We start from the raw sequence: 8,273 nt of genomic DNA, 5'->3' as shown, positions 1-8,273 counted from the left end.
TATTAGAGGTATTGTTAAAACTTTCGTGTTGTTGTCTGTCTGATGAAGGCAGTCAGGTCATTCATGCAAGCGCTAACAGCTTTCATTACCAACACTATAATTTTGCAGCATTGAAAAGAAAATGAAGAGAAGAAACCTCACCCCCCTGAACCTCCTTTATCTCAGGTCTTGTCCAAAACTATTTGGCACTTCAAATTCAGCATTTGCTGTAATAAATTTGGGAGAGGTTGTTTTGAATGCTGCAATAGACTGTCTTCTGAGTCTCACCATCTTTATGTTCCTGGGAGTCCCTAGGGCTAAGTCTTAACTGTAAACAAGCAGTGGCCATGCCCAAAATGTATCTGGGATCACACAGTCCCTGTCTGTGCCATTGAATTCTCTTTTTTTTTTTCCTCCCTCATGCTTCTGCTTGGGAATATGTCAGATCCATGACAGGGGAAGTGCTAATGCTGGTGAGTAGTGTACAGTGTTTGAGCCTCTGTTGTAGCCTTATTCATTTAGACTTAACTGGTATCTCCACCCCTTTAGACTGGAGTTGCCTCCCCAGGTAGAGGAAGAGAGCCAGGCAACATGTTCACCTCCTAAATTTCAAGCCTGTTAAGCCACCTTAAGCCCAAGCCTGTTAGTGGTACAAGCAATGTTAGCAGGTGCTAGGCATGCCCCATACCTGCAGACTGTCTGAGAAGAAGGGGTATGGAAATGAAGTACGCAGGAGGAGGAGGTATTCCTCTTGCTTCTCCTATTCCTGTTTCTGTCTCTTCTCTGCCTTGTGTTCTGTATTTTCTTGTTCCCTCTCCATCCCCTCCCCAGCCCAGCTTCCCAAACACTGCCTCTCCTACTGCAACCTTTTATACCCAGACTTTCAGAAATATTTTATATAAAATTAATGTATTGGGCAAATATACCTCTATATTTGCACTGGCTATAGCCTCTCATAAACACCAAATGTCAGCACTGTTAGAGGGAAGGTACAGAGCTTGTGTTGACCTCCTACGACTGGTTATCCTTGTCTTTCATGGAGCATCTGGAGGTCCAACTTCCTTGGTCCACTCCTTCCCTGCTTCCATACAGGCCCTGTGTCAGCCACGTCAATATTGGAGCCCCAGGAGGTGGGTACCTGGTTTGGGGGCACAGAGCTCAGCGCACCTTTTCAACCCCAAGGCTGCCTCAGTAGAAAGCCAAAACAGTTTAAGAATTTTGTAGCATGAAACAGTTGGGAAAACTATCTCAGAATGCCTGTTCTTTTATTTTTGTGGGAATCCTAGAGTTCTGCCATGTCATAGTCACAAAAAAATAATTTCCCAGAAAGCTCTTGTTCTAATTATAACACAGATTGCTTTTGGCTGGGATCTCTTAGCTGTTTCTATGCAAGGTCCCAAGTGAGAGTGTGCCTGCATCTCCATTTGTTCCTCTTCTCCACCAGATAGATGTGTGTATTGTGACAGGGGGAAGGAAACCGGACCTGTATTCAGTCTGACTATTGGCAAGTCTCTTCCCGTCCACTCTCTTCATCCAGGCTATTGAAGGCAGGGTCTATTCCCTCTATATCTGTAGTGCTTCCCACACCAAGAAGCCTTCTTCTCATTTGGGGACTGAATGATTAGTGGCTGCCTGCAGAGTCCCAAAACCTAGACCAGGTAATGAAATGAAAATGAAAATGTTAATTAGGCTATCCTAACAAGGAGAAATCAGACTCAAAGGAACTGAACATAAAAAGAAAATAACAAAAGCTCTGTCAAAATGTACTACACTATTTTTAGCCTTCCCTTATTTTCCAGGAGAAGGCACGGCATTAATATAGTGTCTTACATATATTAATCAATTTAGCCTACCGCTGCCAACTGGGAGTATTTTTGCCATTCTATAGATGTAAAAAGCTGTGTGTTGGCCACAGAACAACTCCTCAATCAGGGACAGAGCCCAGATTTTGTAAAATCCACATCCTAAGGTTCTCTCACCCTAGTGTCCTTTCCTTTCTTCCACCCCCAGTCAAAGAAATGTTGTAACAAAAAACAGTAAACACAAACACAGCATTTGGTCTGCAGTAACATCCCAGAAGAGTTTCCAGGCATTAGAAAAGGCTGGGGACCTTCCTGAATGTCCACTGGCATCACCAGTCTCACAAGCATACCTTGTTTTGTGCTGTTGAGTGCTGTTAGGATGAGACGGTGTTCTATTACCCTCCTGAGCTGTCTGCTCAGTGCCTTTTATCCTCCTTCTTCTACAATGTAAAGACTTCCTTGGTCTGCTCTAGGTGATGGGTTGCAGAGGGAGGATGAGACCAGGACATGGGAAGGTATAGAAGTACCAGAATCCTGCTTAGAGAAGGACCAGGAGATCCTGGATGCAAAGCTCAAAATGAGCTGGTGACGTGCGCTTGCAGCCCAGAAAGCCAACAGTATCCTGGGCTCCATCCAGAGAAGTGTGACCAGCAGGGTGTGGGAGGGGGATTTTGCCCAACTTCTCTGCTCTTGTGAGACCTCACCTGAGTCTTGTGTTCAGTTCTGGAGTCGTCAGCACAGGAAGGACATGCATATGTTGAAGTGAGTCCAAAGAAGGCCACGAAGACGCCTAGAGGGCTGGAGCCCTCTAGGCCAGACTGAGAGAGTTGGGCTGGTTTAACCCAGAGAAGAGAAGGCTTCAGGGAGACCTTATAGCAGCCTTCCAGTACTTAAAGGGGGCTACAGGGAAGCTGAGGAGGTGCTCTTTATCAGGGAGTGCAGGGATAGGATGAGGGAAATGGTTTTAAGTTGAAAGAGGGGAGATTTAAATGAGATCTTGAGAAGAAATGTTTTCCTATGAGAGTGATGAGGCACTGGCAAAGGTTTCCCAGAGAACTCATGGATGCCGCATCCCTGGAGGTGTTCAAGGCCAGGTTGGATGGGGCTTTGAGCAACCTGATGTGTCTGTGCCCATGGCAGGGGGATTGGAACTGCATGATCTTTAAGGTCCCTTCCAAACCAGACCGTTCAATGATTCTGTGATCCTGGTCTGGTGCCTATCTCTCTGGGAGCCAGGGATCTCTCAGCTGCACCTCTGCTTTCTAACCCTCAAGCTCAGAGACCATGCTCCATCTATTCTTTTTTGTTTTATTGCGTAATGTCTAGGCCTGTTGAAGTTGCTTTCACATCTGCCCTGGGTGCCAACCCAAACGTTATTTTACAATCTAAGGCTCAAAAGCACGATCCTCAATGCCACAGTGACACATCTACCACTTCTACAGGATGATGCAATATAGACAATTAATTAATTAAGCAGAAAGAAAACAATGTAATCAATTGGTATTAATGAGCATAGCCCAATTATTTACAAGCTGTTTCTATGTTTGAGCCACTGCCTTTGATCTCCTATGCAGAAAAGTGCTGGCACTATATCAAAATATAAAACATACCCTGCTCACTGGGGCTCGGTGCTATGTTCCTGTGCATCAAGCAAAACTAAATCTCCAGTTGAGTACATTCTAGGATTCTATGGTTCCATGATTTGTTGTGCTGCACTGGCCAGTGGTGGCTGGCTGGGGGTAAATGCATTTTCAAGGTGAAGAACTGATCTCAAGAGTTGATAAAACAAAAGCCAATCTAGTAGGGCTATTTTATTTGAGTGAGGTTTGGGCAGGGGGGACGAATGACTGCACAACTAGGAAATGAAGGCTAAGTTTCTTAAAAAGCTTATTATTGCAGTACTTAATACATGGCTGGAGTCCCCGAAGTTCACAGGAAACCTTTGGCAAGTGACGTCTTGTAGGGTTTCACCTGCAGTAGCTGCAGGGGAGTCACCACACCTGGCTGGGAAGTGAGGTGGTGAGGAAGAGGTAATGCAAAACAAACATCTTTGTCGAAACACTCAAGGGCTGAATACATCCCATTTGGTAGTGGCTTTCTGACGAGAAAAAAAATTAATATTTTGAACGGAGAACAAGATACTCACAGGAATGATTTCAGAATTATTTTGAACAGCACTAGAGCTTTTTCTTTGTGTCAGGGGTTGTCTGTGTTTGTACAGTGCCTAAAGCTGCTTCTCTCTTCTGGACTTAGCCATTATGGTAATAATGAGAATAACAAGAGCAGCAGCCGTGCTGTGTATGCTAATGACCATACACGCAAGCGAGAGCAAGTTACATATTGCTGGGAAAGCTGAAGAGAAAAAAAAAACAAGGTTAAGATATGACAGGAACATTTAATGATAACTATACAAAAAGGTAGAGAACTGACAGGCCAAAACTTTGGTGAAGAAGCATAATCCTGCTGAAGGGATGTATTAGAAAGAGAATAAATGAGGTAACTAGTGAAGAACTGTAGGAAAAAGAGAATGTCATATGGAGAATTTGTGTTTGCTTTCTCTTTTTTCTTTAATTCTTAAGAAGAAGGTGGAAAACCTTGGATAAGTTCTCAAAGGAAGGCTGAAAAGGTTTTTTTTTTTATTAGTACCACAAGCAACAGGCTGTGGAAATGAGATTCTTCAGGGCAAAGACGATTGGCAGAGTGTGAGATATGAAAGCAAGTCATACTGACAAAATGGATGTATTCGGGATGCTCTGCAAGAAATAAGGAGTAGAAATGAAAGAGAAGCTGTGGGATCACAAGTGAATTAAATAATGGAAATAAAATCCAAACCGTAATACAGGATGTTACATTTGTCACTGTTCACAATGTGTACATGAAGCCCCCACATAACAATATTAATGTGATAATGATAAGACAGGAACCTGCCTGACCCTTTTCCTTGACTTTGAAAAACCTGTTCCATGATGCACACAGGATTGTAAGAAATGATGGGCAAATCTGAACAATTTTAGCAGGTGCAATGGCAAGACTGCATTGTCCTGGGATTTTGTGCTGGGGAGTCAAAACAAGGTATAAACTGGAATTTGGCTTTAGTGTAGGACTTTCAAAATACAAGACGGGTGGACAGGGAGGATTTCTGATGTTGAGGAAGGCAGTAGCACTCCGAGGTCATTGTTGTCTTGGTATAAGTTTGCTGTATCTTAGCCATTGTGTGTTCTCTGAGGCTCTGGATACTGAAGAGAAGGGAGCTGTAAGTCAGCAGAAGACATCAGAGCAGCAGGAGGAAGCAAAGCAATTCCTTAATTAATTTTTGGTCCTTCTTTCTGATGCTCAGGCTTTTCTCTCTTCTTGGCTCAGCTTCTTAAAACTGCATGTCATTTATTGTGCAGTGTTATAGACAAAATATACTTCTCATGCTGGGTACCTCCTGTTTTGGAAGGCTCCTTCCTTCATAAGATATCAAAGATTAAACCAAGAACTTGTAGAACTAAAACGTATGGCGTGACAGCTCAGGCTGAAGAGGTCAAGTCTCAGAATCACAGAATCACAGGTTGGAAAAGACCTCTTGGATCATCGAGTCCAACCATATCTATCAATCACTAAACCATGCCCCTCAGCACCTCATCCACCTGTCTCTTAAATACCTCCAGGGATGGGGACTCAACCACCTCCCTGGGCAGCTTGTTCCAGTGCCCAATGACCCTTCTTGTGAAAAATTTTTTTCTGATGTCAAGCCTGAACCTCCCCTGGCAGAGCTTGAGGCCATTCCCTCTTGTCCTGTCCCCTGTCACTTGGGAGAAGAGGCTGGCTCCCTCCTTTCCACAACCTCCTTTCAGGTAGCTGTAGAGAGCAATAAGGTCTCCCCTCAGTCTCCCCTTCTCAAGGCTAAACAACCCCAGCTCTCTCAAACGCTCCTCATAAGACTTGTTCTCAAGCCCAGAACTGGAAGGATGAGAGAGTTTATATTCTCTGCAGATTGGTGCAGGACTAGGATGTAGTGAGCCCTCACCTGTGAATAACACAACAGCAGGACAGCTCATAAAATCCCTCCTGAATGTGGAGAGGCAGAGAGAAACAAAGGAACAAAGCAGGGATGTGCAGTCTGATCCACTATTGTCAGTACCTTCCCCTATTCAATACCTCACATCAGACGCTGTAGCTGACCTCAGCTGCCACTGCCACACCTCACCTACCAGCCACACCGGTGCCTGCTGCTGCCTCAGCCAGTGGCTCAGCTCGGCATGCCGGGTGAGTGCTGCAACCAGCCAGTACCAGCAGTCACAGCCCTCCTGGTTGCTCCTGTCAGTCAGGTAGCTCTTGCTCCAGGCATCTCTACCTGGGGCAGTAGCTGCTGGAGGCGGTGGCATCCAGGTCCTGCAGCTAAAAACAAAGTCCGCTGTCTTTGTGGAAAGCATGCAAAGGGCATACTTTGCAGAGGTTTTTATTCCAGATTATTTTTATTCCAGAAACTTTCCTTTGTCTGAATAGCTTTCTAAAACCCCGTTAATCCTTAATACTAGAGTAATTGATAATGTTTGTCATAAAAAATGGAATATGAAAGGAACAGTTAAGAGGTATAAGCTAATGGTTTTCCTCCCTCCTCCTCAAAGTCTCTCTGAAGGCTGGAAGGACTGAGAGTCAGCGCACAGCTGGAAGAGCCTTCACCATAGGATGGCACTGAAGGAGCCAAGCCAAACCCACCTTGGTGCTTCGAGGATGATTCACAGCAGGTTTTGAGCCGCACAGAAGTTTTTCTCATGCCTGCAGAACATAAAGAGATATCTCGGACAAATACACAGGGATGGACAAGGCTCAGCCAGATGTCTAAGATGGTCTCTGGGGAGCAGAAGGCATCACCAGATCTTCTAGTCAGTACAAAATCCAGCCTTGATACATGGCACAAATTAAAGGCAATTCCACATCACCAGGAGGAAACATTAGTTCTTTGAAGTCACCCTCAGCATACAGGCAGACAAATAATGGCAAAAGGTGAATGGATGGGTCAGTAGCCAAATTGCCTCTGCTTCAGTATCTCCAGGATTCTACCTATCACAAACGATTTCCTGGATACAGAAACCTGTAAGTATTGCACAGGCAGTGCTGTAGGTTGCAAGGGCTGGGAAAGTTGGGGTCCTCCTTGCAGCTGTACAAAGGGCTGAAGTGTGGCAACACCTTTGCCTGGCCAAGGCACTTCTTCTGGCAGGATGCTGAGAAGAGCAAACATCTATTCCCCAAGGCCTGGCTGAAAGACTCTGATGTCTGTCACAGCTGAGATGCCGGCACATGCTGTTAGATGTAACGGTTGGTCCTTCCCATTTTGAATGGACTGTGAAGAAGTACAATAAAAAGCACATTGTTTTCTGGAAGAAATGAGCTCTTCCCATCTTATACAACAAAGCTGCTGTCTGCAAATCAATCAAGTTTGCTACACCAGTCTTTCTCATTTCTGTGCCTCCTCAGAAGTTACTTCTGAAAATCCAGCAAGACCAATGTCATCACAGAATCATAGAATGGTTTGAGATGAAAGGAACCTTAAAGATCATCCAGTTCCACCTCTCCTGCTATAGGCATGGACACCTTCCACTGCATCAGGTTGCTCAAAGCCTCAGCCAGCTTGGCCTTGAACACCTCCAGGGACGGGGCTTCCACAGTTTCACTGGGCAAACTAGGCCAGTGCCTCACCACCCTCACAGGAAAACATTTCATCGTAATATCTCATCTAAATCTACAATTGTTACATAGTTGTATTTCTCTCCTTCCTTTTTCAGTTGTGTAACCATTGTAGATAACTAAGCAAAATTTACTGTGCTCTGTGTGGTATTGACAAGTGATATTTGTATTTTCTTCTCCACCTGGATTTTTTTCTCAGCTGAATATAATTTTGATTACACACAGGTTTGAAACACTGCTCATCACATGCAAAGGTGATTCTGAAGACTTCTGCAACAGCATATTTCTCCTACCCCAAGAGGAGTCCTGTAATGCTTTTTCCCACTCTGTAATGGTCCTAGCAGACTAGAGCACCCACCACTTGAAAAGCCAGTGAGCACTAGCTCCCTGAAGCAGGGAAATACAGAAGAGAACGCTGGGAGGCCACCAGCATAAACACACATGACACAGATGCCCCTTGCCTGTACTTGCTCAAGCCAGTCCTGGAGGGGAAGGGTGGCAGCTGAACAGTTCAGACTTGGCCATTGCCCAGTGTGGTGATTTACTGATGCAGGCAGTGGGCACGACATCACCGTCCCATCACAGGCCACGGGGATGGAGAGGCAGAGCTGGGGGCACATGGAGCAAATGCTGCTGCAGCTCCAGTTTTCAATACAGGCTCTTCAGCCATTATTGGTGCACAAGTTTACAAGGTGCAGTGCCACATTGGGAGAAAACATCTCTAATCTTATGCAAGAAGTCCTGAGAGGCATGTTGCCAAGTAAGCACCATTTTCAATCAATCAGGCAATAGTGTAAAACATTTAGCACTTGGCTGCGT

Source organism: Phaenicophaeus curvirostris, chromosome 2 (genome assembly GCF_032191515.1).
Source record: "Phaenicophaeus curvirostris isolate KB17595 chromosome 2, BPBGC_Pcur_1.0, whole genome shotgun sequence".
Lineage (NCBI taxonomy): Eukaryota > Metazoa > Chordata > Aves > Cuculiformes > Cuculidae > Phaenicophaeus > Phaenicophaeus curvirostris.
Note: the sequence above shows the minus strand (reverse complement) of the source record.